The sequence below is a fragment of the Salmo trutta genome, chromosome 12 (assembly GCF_901001165.1).
Source record: "Salmo trutta chromosome 12, fSalTru1.1, whole genome shotgun sequence".
NCBI lineage: Eukaryota > Metazoa > Chordata > Actinopteri > Salmoniformes > Salmonidae > Salmo > Salmo trutta.
The window spans coordinates 75,807,631-75,819,531 of NC_042968.1; the positions used below are offsets into that span (position 1 = coordinate 75,807,631).

Consider the following 11,901-nt stretch of genomic DNA (forward strand, 5'->3'; position numbering starts at 1 on the left):
GAGTCCTCCATAGGAATGAATGGAATTTTACAGTATTTAAATGTAATGTAATTTTAAGGATAAAATAACATGTATTTAAGTATTTTTGTTGTTGTAGTAGGGACAGTAACATTACTACTTTCAAAAAATAGAACTTTAATGATTTTTTTATAAAACATTTTATTTTTGTTTTTGTTTAGCTCACATAATATAACTTAAAAGTATGCATTACATTGTCTGTTATAGAATAAACATGGCAAAAACAAATGTAGACATTAAGAAATGCATTTTTATAGCTTCCAAAATATTTTTTACAACAGTGCGGGAGTGCCAAGATGGAGGCACGGTGGCTTCAAAACAAATCATTGGTGTGTTTCTGTTTGAAGGCGACCATTTTGGGGACCATGCTGTCTTGAGCAATTGTTTTGGGTCAAATCTGCTCAGAAGTTATGCTTGTTTCTCTGTATCAGTATTTGTTCATTCAAATTTGACCGATATATAGAAAGTTATGCCACTGCAGTAATATATTTTTTTGTTTGCAGTTTATTCTGTGTTTGGAGAGATGCGTATGGCGGTCCAAGCAGTATATTGAACCCGTCCTCCGTTGAGGTGATTGTCTTTTGTAAAAAGCACTGTAGCATTTTCTAAAGTAAGATCCATCCAGTAAAAGGAACTGAGACATGTAGATGTTACACTATGGAGACCCATACAAAAATAGAGAACTTTACTTATCAAAATAATCTCACCCAGCAGCCGGCTCTATCTCTGAGCAGTAGTAATTCAGCTTAGGGACGAGGTTAGGAGTAATAACACAAATACACAATACATTTCACATTTTCAGCTGCAGAATGTTAGGGCTACACATTACAATACATGATAATCGATTACATAAAACAACCATCAAACCACTTCAAATACAAAATAGTCTGAAATCCACCCTAATTTCCAAAATTAGACAAAATACTGTGAATTCATAAAATACAATGCATTAAATAAAGGTCATTGATGACCATATTAAAATCAAGCATGTTGATACATTACATCCCAAAATGGCAGAACTAAATTATGATTATAAAGGCTCTATAATAGACTCTTGTGTGTCCATTCTAGACAGTGAGGCACGTACGAATGATACCAGTTAAGACAGATATGGAGGCTCGTGTCAGTCACAGTTCTTTCCCCTTTTGAAATCCACTTTCATCATTTTTCTACCCATCTCCCTCTCCCCTTCCAATCTTCTCTGACATGGGTATCCCCTGTGTCCTCTAATTGGACGTTATCTGTAATCATGGTAGGATCCACATTGATGTATAAGTGTTTAGAAACATATTCTATTCTTATTTACAATAAAAGTGACCCCAAAATTATACAATACATTATTTACCATTAATTTCTGTTGGGCACACAATAATCTGAAACACAAACAAAACAAACAGCAAATGCATCCAACAAGTTCGTAGAGTCACAAGTTTGATCATTGCGTGCTATGAATATGGGACCAAATACAAAACTTTAAAATACTTTAATACGCATACAGTGAAAAAGTATTTACCCCTTTTCATATTTTCTCTTTATTTGCATATTTTTTATACTACATTTTATCAGATCTTCAACCAAAACCTAATATTAGAGGGAACCTGTTTTGTTTAATTAACAAAGTTATGCAACACCCAATTCCCGTGTGAAAAAGTAATTGCCCCCTTACACAATAACTGGTTGTGACACCTTTAGCTACAATGACTACAACTACATGCTTCCTTTAGTTGTGGATCATTGTCTCACATCACTGTGGAGGAATTTTGGCCCACTCTTGAATGCAGAACTGCTTTAACTCTGTGACATTTGTGGGTTTTCAACAATGAACTGCTCGTTTCAAGTCCTGCCACAACATCTCAATTGAGATTAGGTCTGGACTTTGACTAGGCCATTCCAGAACTTCAAATTTGTTGCTTTTTACCCATTTTCATGTAATCTTGGTTGTGTGTTTTGGATCATTGTCTTGCCGCATGACCCAACTATGCTTTAGACTGAAGTTCTCCAGTAGAATTCTCTGATACAGAGTGGAATTCATTGTCACTGTCCCAATTACTTTTGGAGCTCACTGTATGTACGAAAATATCCTCAAATAAAGCTGATATTCTGAACTGTCACCTCATATAAAACAAATCCAAAATAAATCCAAAATGCTGGAGTATAGAGCTAAATTAAACGTTCTAGCTTCACTGTACAAATAAATACGTAGGGAAGTGCATGTGTGCCTTTCTACAATATCTATTTACAGTAGCCTATCTACCTAACAAGAACCATGTACAGGTATGTGCACTCACAAGTAGGTCACTCTTGGTTCCAACCAGGAAAACCTAACACAAGCCAGGTTCATTCTCTCTCATGGCCTCCTCTAGCCATTACCTGTGAGAGATAAATAGACATTTAATTTGAGATACAATTTGACTTTGATCGTTCAGATTTATCTTTGTATTGTGCTCACTCTTGATTTTATAATCTATTAAATAAACTTACCGTGTGTGCTGCAGGGTCTTAATGTCTGCCATGTCAAACGGTAACAGTGAACCCCCCAGGGTTTCCATATTCTACTCTACAAAGGTATTTCACTGGCTGTCTCGGTTTTACCCTGAACTCCTCTGTAGTATGCTGAAGCGATGTATTTTAAATTTTCCTGGCCATCTGTGTCCCAGCTATGTAGAGGAGGGGAAAAAAATGATTACCTGCATACAAGTAAATAAGTATAACGTCTCTAATCAAATAATAAGGCACAAAATCAAACCAGACCCTGACCCTCTTTCACATCTGAAGGGAGAATGGAGCTCCTGAGAGCTCAAAGCTCTCAATCTCAAAGTCACCTCCAATGGTGGCCTTGTAGTTTCTGGTAAATACATCTTTGAGAACTTGAAAGTGCAGCACAGAATATACAAGCATGTTAGGAGGATGTTTACCACCTAAAAGGAAGATGAAATGTTGCATCTTTATTTAACTAGGCAAGTCAGTTAAGAACAAATTATTATTTTCAATGACAGCCTAGTGGGTTAACTGCCTTGTTCGGGGGCCGAATAACAGATTTTTACCTTGTCAGCTCGGGGATTCCGGTTACTAGGCCAACGCTCTAACCACTAGGCTACCTGCCACCCCAAGTAGTCTGGTCAAAAGCTGAATACTTTACTGGTTGATTAGGCAGGTCTTGCCCACATTCAGATCACCAACAACCACTGCTTTGAAGGAAATATTTAACATCTGAAACCACTGTTGCTTTTCCAGATATATCCAATATTAATTAATCAGTGAATCAGTCAGACTTTAATCAAACAATTCACCTAACGAGGCAACTCACCCCTGATGCCTGTTGGCACTGTCTTTACAAACAACCTTTGCCTGAGTATTCCAGTCCTCCATCTGCAGACAGGCCTGTAGAGTATAACACTGGAAACAACTGTAGCATCGACGTTAACCCACATCGCTCTCAATGACGTGCGATCACACAGAAGAGTTTATGCATTATTTGGTATCTGTAATGAAAACAATAATGCAGCACTGACATTGATCTTGTTATGAGCGTCCATCTGACATGCTGATGGCATTTCTTATTGTGTTCCATGAAAATACCAGCTGTCTCTGAAGTCTCGGTGTTCCATTTATTCTTGTTGGCATCACTGTAAAAGCCCTTCTCATATCCAGCATTATAAAATGTCACTTAAACTCCACTGAACTTTTAATTTAATTTAATTTTGAAAAGGCGCCAAGAGACTGTGGGGGAAAGTATTCCTATGTAGCTAAATCATTGCGTATTGGGAATATGTCTGTCTTGCCACATCCTCTGAAGCCTTTGCAGCACTGAGGGGGGTATACGCCAGTGCGGCTTTCCCGAGCCACTAAAACACTATGGTAGCTTTGAGTTGGTCCAGATGGCCAGTTGGCTGGTAGCAGGCTGATGGTGTGTTGTTTAGGTACCTTTGGGAATTTGGATATGACCGTGTCTCTGCTCACAGGTGATGGGAAGTGCATCATCCCGTACCTTATCTCCTGCATTATGGTAGGGCTGTGCGATGATCAACCTGTGAACGAGAATCCTGGCCATGACTACTGCAACGTACTGAATAGCTACACTATATATACAAAAGTATGTGGACACCCCTTCAAATTTGTGGATTTACGTGAGGTGTATAAAATCGAGCACCCAGCCATGCAATCTCAAAAGATAAACAACAAAACATTGGCAGTAGAATGGCCTTACTGAAAAGCTCAGTGACTTTCAACGTGGCACTGTCATAGGATGCCACCTTGGAAAAAGTCAGTTTGTCAAATTTCTGCCCTGCTAGAGCTGCCCTGGTCAACTCTAAGTTCTGTTATTGAAGTGGAAACGGATCAACAATGGCTTTGGAGCTAAGTGGTAGGCCACACAAGCTCACAGAATGGGACCGCTAAGTCTGTCCTCGGTTGCAACACTCACTGCCGAGTTCCAAACTGCCTCTGGAAGCAACGTCAGCACAAGAACTGATCGTCGGGAGCTTCATAAAATGGGTTTCCATGGCCGACAGCCGCACAAAAGCCTAAGAACACCGTGCGCAAGCGAAGCGTCGGCTGGAGGGTTGTGAACCTCGCCGCCATTGGACTCTGGAGGAGTGAAAATGCTTTCTCTGGAGTGATGAATCCCGCTTCACCATCTGGCAGTCGAATCTGGGTTTGGCAGATGCCAGGAGAACGCTGCCTGCCTGAATGCATAGTGCCAACTGTAAAGTTTGGTGGAGGAGGAATAATTGTCTGTGGCTGTTTTTCATGGTTCAGGCTAGGCTCCATAGTTCCAGTGAAGGGAAATCTTAAAGCTGCAGCAGCCTCAACACCCTTATTTCTGTGACTATGTCTAGTTGGTCAGAAAAGTATGGTAAGTTACAGAGTGAGTGTCTTTTATAACTGCATAGTTGGTTAGCCAGCTAAGTGCTAGATAATGAACTGCAATTATCATAAACCATTATTATCTAGCTAGCTACAGTAGTTACATATCTGTCAGATGTAAAGTAAGCAGGACTGTGGCATGTCAGAAACAATGCAAGCTAGCTCACATTAGCTAGATCCCGCTAGCTAGCAAGCTATTGCCTACAGATGTAACTCGGAGGTGAAGCCTACTTTCTGAATTAAGCAATAGTCGATACTTTCATTTAGCTAGCTAGCTACCTAGGCTAATCACCCTATTTGAAGCAGTTTGGCTGCAAAATTATCCCAGCCTCACTGGCTGCATCTGGCTAAGCTAGCAGCTAACTATAGTCAAATCAAATGTTATTAGTCACATTCGCCAAATACAACAGTTGTAGACCTTATAGTAAAATACTTACTGACGAGCCCCTAACCAACAATGCAGTTTAAAAAAAGGATAAGAATAAGAAATAAAAGTAACAAGTAATTAAAGAGCAGCAGTAAAATAACAATAGCGAGACTATATACAGGGGGGTACGGGTACAGAGTCAATGTGCGGGGGCACCGGTTAGTTGAGGTAATATGTACATGAAGGTAGACACCTGAAACCCCACCTCTTTAAGGAATACCTAGGATAGGATAAAGTAATCCTTCTAACCCCCCCTCTCCCTTTAAAAGACTTAGATGCACTATTGTAAACTGGTTGTTCCACTGGATATCATAAGGTGAATGCATCAATTTGTAAGTCGCTCTGGATAAGAGCGTCTGCTAAATGACTTAAATGTAAATTAAAGTGACTATGCATAGATGATGACAACAGAGAGTAGCAGTGGTGTAAAATAATGGGGGGGGGCAATGCAAATAGTCTGGGTAGCCATTTGATTAGGTGTTCAGGAGTCTTATTGCTTGGGGGTAGAAGCTGTTTAGAAGCCTCTTGGACCTAGACTTGGCGCTCCGGTACAGCTTGCCATGCGGTAGCAGAGAGAACAGTCTATTACTAGGGTGGCTGGAGTCTTTGACAATTTTTAGGGCCTTCCTCTGACACAGCCTGGTATAGAGGTCCTGGATGGCAGGAAGCTTGGCCCCAGTGATGTACTGGGCCGTTCGCACTACCCTCTGTAGTGCCTTGCAGTTGGAGGCCGAGCAGTTGCCATACCAGGCAGTGATGCAACCAGTCAGGATGCTCTCGTTGGTGCAGGTGTAGAACCTTTTGAGGATCTGAGGACCCATGCCAAATCTTTTCAGTCTCCTGAGAGGAAATAGGTTTTGTCGTGCCCTCTTCACGACTGTCTTGGTGTGCTTGGACCATGTTAGTTTGTTGGTGATGTGGACACCAAGGAACTTCAAGCTCTCGACCTGCTCCACTGCAGCCCTGTCAATGACAATGGGGGCGTGCTCAGTCCTCTTTTTCCTGTAGTCCACAATCATCTCCTTTGTCTTGATCTCTGACCTCCTCCCTATAGGCTGTCTCGTTGTTGTTGGTGATTAGACCTACCACTGTTGTGTCATCGGCGAACTTGGTGTTGTGCCATTATGATGGTGTTGGAGTCGTGCCTGGCCGTGCAGTCATGAGTGAACAGGGAGTACAGGAGGGGACTGAGCACACACCCCTGAGGGGCCCCTGTGTTGAGGATCAGCGTGGCAGATGTGTTGTTACCTACCCTTACCACCTGGGGGCGGCCTGTCAAGAAGTCCAGGATTCAGTTGCAGAGGGAGGTGTTTAGTCCCAGGGTCCTTAGCATATTGATGGGCTTCGAGGGCACTATGGTGTTGAACGCTGAGCTGTAGTCAATGAATAGCATTCTCACATAGGTGTTCCTTTTTGTCCAGGTGGGAAAGAGCAGTGTGGAGTGCAATAGAGATTGCATCATCTGTGGATCTGTTGGGGCGGTATGCAAATTGGAGTGGGTCTAGAGTTTCTGGGATAATGGTGTTGATGGAGCATGTTGTCGTTGATGTCATTATGGAATAAGTCGAGGTTGCAATTGTTAGTGAAATGATACGTGGTGCCATAATATCAATAATAGCTTATCTATAAATTCACATGGATTCCATGTAATTTGTCATAACCATTATCACAAAATGCAGTGTATATTTTTTGGCCAAATCGTAAAAAATCATGAAAACAAACTGTTACTTTTTGGTCTTAATTTCAAGGTTAGGTATACGTTTATCAGTGTGCTTAGGTTAGGCTTAGGTTTAAAATCAAATTTTAAGAAGAGAAATTGGAGAAGTAGGCAGGATGTATGACGTTATGGCTGTGGTAACTAGTGATGACCGCTCATTTACAGGCATGAATCATTCATCCAGGTTGAGGCTTGCAATCAGCAGGAACATGGAGCACTCCATGCCATTAAGTCATGATATCATTTTTTCCTTTACATCGTATTATACCATTTCAAGAACTAATACAATGGTCTACTCCTGGAGTAACTCCCTGTCAAAGAGACTACGATAAGAAGGCAAGGCAGGAGGCCCTAGACCAGTGGTAGGTCATGGAGTGAGGGCACTCTCTTTCAAGTACACTCACTACATACCAATTGGATACCACAAAATTGGGGAGAAAAAAGGGCTAAAAAATATATATATATATAAATGTTTTTTTTTTTAAGAAAAAAAAAGTGCTCACTAGATCTATCCATTTATCTAGGTGCTACAGAGACAGCCTGTTCCAAGGACCTCCAGAGCATTCTGACCAACTTCCTGCCATCTCCCCAGAGCACAGAGAAGTAAGCACCACTCATAATGGTATACTATGGTAGTCTGCTTGTGTGATGCTAGCATATTATCCAGGGCCAATGGGGGGATTGGATTTACTGTACTCACTCCAACTCATGCTCTCTCCTCCCTGTAAGTTTCCCAGACTTTAATCAAAACTAACATGTGTCCATCCCCCTTTCCTCCAGGTGAGACTGCTGGACTCTGGAACTCTGGAGCAGCATCAAACCTGCCACCCTGTTGTCAGCTATCCGCAGGCTTTCAACGGCCACATTTTGGGGATGACCAAATGCAATAGTTTTGTATGAACAACTCATTTACATTGTTTTATTTTAAGATAACAAAACACAAACTTTTTCATAGCATGTTTGTCATGTTGGTCTTTACATTTTTACTAACTTTTGTGATTACTTAAACATCCAGACAAATATACTTAGAGTTTATGATTTAAAAGGTCTAAAATAAATTCAAGTGTCATGTCTACAGTGAATACATTTGTATTAATATATATCATACAGGTTTCTCACCTATATCCCAGACAAGATTAAAGAATGGGACAAAGTGAATATAAGTCGGCGCTTGCGTCCATAGCAGTTTGTATGAATTTGAGTGGTTACATACAATATACTGTGTGTTGACAGAATGACTGCGAGACAGAGAGACTGTTGCTGTACTCCCAGGTAAGGGCCTTGCTTCCGGAACCACTGAAGACCCCAGAATTCAGTCAGGAAGCTTGAAGAAGATGTGTGTCACCATCCAAGCCCATGTCACAGAATGCAGTGGCCTGATAGGGAGATGACAAATATATGATGTACCTTTCATCATCAAAGCCATGTTCACTGCACATGTTGCTGAACAATTCAACCCTTTTGTTAGTGTCAATGATATGGAAATTCACATAAAAAACTTAAGTTCATAAGCATTGACTGTACTTTTTTATTTATTTAACTAGGCAAGTCAGTTAAGAACAAATTCTTATTTACAATGATGGCCTACCCCAGCCAAACCCAGACAATGCTGGGCCAATTGGGAAAGGGGGGTACCTAATCAGTTGTGCAACTGAATGCATTCAACTGAAATGTGTCTTCTGTATTTAACCCATCCCTTCTGAATCAGAGAGGTGCAGGGGGCTTCCTTAATCAACATTAGCACCTGGGGAATAGGGGGTTAACTGCCTTGCTCAGGGGTAGAACAACAGATGTTTACCTTGTCAGCTCTGGGATTTGATCCAGCAACCTTTTGGTTACTGGCCCAATGCTCTAACCACTAGGCTGCCTGCCACCCCCCATGTGCACCGCCCAATGGGACGGCAGGATGTGATAGGGCCTGGATTCAAACCAGGGACTGTGGTGACGCCTCTGGCACTGAGATGCAGTGCCTTAGACTGCTGCATCACTCGGGAGCCTCTAAGGTCCTATGCCATGGCCATCTCAGTCACTTGATCTCAAACTTTTAGCAGAGGTGCATAAAGACGGCAGCCCCCATGCACTTATCACAAATTCCTCATTTTGCTAGTTTGCTTAATTGTACATTGTTCTCTGTGAGTCTTTTTTTGTATGGTCATTAGCAGAGTATATATGATCCCAATTTTTGCTTCAAGACACAAGCAATTTGATAAAAAACGTTGTTATAAAAGTCAGTGGATAGTGCTAAAACAATGATATCATATCTGAATTCTGCCATTTTTATGCACGTTCGCCATTGAACAGCATTTTCCACCACCATCAACAAAACACCAAATGATGTAATTTCTTGAGGAAGAATGGTGTCACATCCCTCCAATAGAGTTCAAGACACTTGTAAAATCTATGACAAGGTGCATTGAAGCTGTTCTGGCTTGTGGTGGCCCATAAGACACTTTATGTTCATATTTCCTTTATTTTGGCAGTTACCTGCATATCTACCGCATATGGCCATTCCAACCAACAACATGTTTTGGGTGTTCCCATAGCTAGAATAATGAAGAATTCTAAATCACAACGCAGCCCTTTTTTATTTCAATATCAAATCCTTTCTGGGTAACAATTAAAGCTGCAATATGTAACTTTTTGGGCGAACTGACCAAATTCACATAGAAATGTGAGTTAGTGATCTTTCATTCTCATTGAAAGGAAGTCTAAGAAGCAGTAGATCTGTTCTATGTGCGCTATTCCTATGCTTCATCTATCTTAAGTTTTGTTTTTGCATCTTTTACTTTTGTTTTTTTACACCAGCTTCAAACAGCTGAATATACAATATTTTTTATTATGGAAAATATATTTCACAGCGGTTTAGATGGTACAATGATTCTCTACATTGTACTTGCTTGTTTTGTCACATAAACTGAAATTAGGCGAACTAGTAGAATTTTTGCAAACAGGAAATGGCGGAGCGATCACCTTACTGTGATTTTTGCTTGGGCTGTCTGGGAGTGGTCTGAGTGGGGATGGGGAAACTGAAAGTTAGCTGTTATTGACAGAGAGGTTTGGAACTCTCTTTCTTATTGGTCTATAAACTAATTTACCACATGGTGGTGTCCCCATGGAAGGTCAAAACTTCGTCCTACCAAAATAAGCTGTTTCAAACAGCTCTTACACTTAAAGGGCATTTATCATAATTTTCACAATTTAACAGTATTATCCCAACCTCATAGTGTGAAAATATATATGAAACACTTGAAAATTACGTTTTTGACTGCACTGGGCCTTTAAAGAGTGCAGGTGAGGCTACCGATGTTCTCTTCAGAGGTAGACTCGCTCTGGCAGCCAAAACAGCCAAATACTCCATCTTAACGTGAATCGATTCTCAATTGCTATACGGTTCTAGAAACAGCGTCGGGGCTCTTAACAAAAGGCCTCCGGGAAGAAGATACCTTCATCAACAGGCGGTAAAGGTAGTTCGCTTCTATGAATGGGCAACCGTGTTCACATTCATACCGAGCGTAGTGGCTCTTAACAAAAGGCCCCCCGGAAGAAGATACCTTCATCAGTAGGCGCTAAAGGCAGCTAGCTTCTATGAAGGGGGTATAGGGCTATGTGCAACCAGCTGCAGTCTATTCCATCTATACTATGATGAGAAATCCTGGAAAGTTACAGTAATGAAACTGAAGTATGTGTTTAGTTTTTATTCTTTAGTAAGAACAGCGGTCCCACTCTTTCTTCTCTAGTTAGTATGGTTGAACACACAAGCTCTCAAAAGTATACAGAGAAAAATGAAACTGATTGCCAAGGTCCTCCAAATTACTGCAGATGATACTGTCTGTGTGATGGAAGTGAATAAGACCAATCATTGAAATGATCGATAGCTCTAGAGGCTTAATTCCTCTTTCTCATTAAGAATTGATTGGCTACAGAGAGTCTCTCATCAGCTGGAAAAGTCTCAGGGGGAGACATGTAGAGGCCTCTCTGGTTAAGCACTGTCTGAAGTGGGCAATTATCTGGCTGGTGGGGAGTGGGCAATGTTAGATATATTTATGAAATAATATCCCACCTCTGTTTTCAGACAGGTGTCTTCTTTCTCAGTATGCTGTGAATCTGTCACTGCTGCTGCACGTTCCACTCTCACCCACAGGGAGGCAGCATAGATCCAGATACAGAGCCATCCATGCATACTGCTGTGTCATGCAAAACAGGTTGGATTTTCCCCCACATACTACCTACATAAAACATTATCCCCCTATCTTATAATTATAAAGGATTGTCAAATAGGTCCTGTCAAATAGGTCCCAGGCCTGGTGCCTGAGAGGGAAGTCTTAACAGGATCACTGTCTGCCACCGTGTGCCAACTAATGTCCTTTTAATGGCACTAACCCGAGTGCATGTGAGTTAATAGCTCCTTCTCACCCAAGGTGTAATTCCATTTCATCCCTGATCAATAGTGATTGACTGTAAAACAGTGTAGGAGGCTTAATTGCACCCCTCACCTCCCTGACATTCATCCGATCCTGTTGCGAAGCCATTTGAGCCTTTCAGTGACAGAGACAAGACAAATATGACAGTTAAGCCCTTTAGCAGAGGATCATATTACAGTTGTGCTGAATGATGACGTTTGAATAGACATTCACATGTCCTCTCTGACTTTCAGTGTGGAATTTGGGCCTGTCATTGTTTGTTTTATCAAAATATTGTGTATGTTCAACACCTCTGTTGGCAAAGGGCATCTTCAGTCACCGTCTATTACTAATACACTTGACAAAATCGACTGGAGTCTTTTGAGGTGTCTGTCATAGGCTGCAAATTGCACAAAAATCTATAAAAATTGAGTTGTGATCCCACTGAGTTACAGCAAGAAGATACAAAGCAA

General features: G+C 41.1%; 1 long non-coding RNA gene and 1 pseudogene across 1 annotated transcript; one reads left to right on the forward strand and one right to left on the reverse strand.

Annotated features, from left to right (window-relative positions):
* Positions 1–721: 721 nt before the first annotated feature.
* On the reverse strand, positions 722–3,996 carry LOC115202611 (ras-related protein Rab-36-like; annotated as a pseudogene).
* A 3,539-nt stretch (positions 3,997–7,535) lies between these two features.
* Positions 7,536–8,542, forward strand: LOC115202764 (uncharacterized). The gene is made up of 3 exons (XR_003880053.1): positions 7,536–7,631; positions 7,809–7,922; positions 8,262–8,542. It is a non-coding gene; the product is annotated as an uncharacterized LOC115202764 (long non-coding RNA).
* Positions 8,543–11,901: the final 3,359 nt, after the last annotated feature.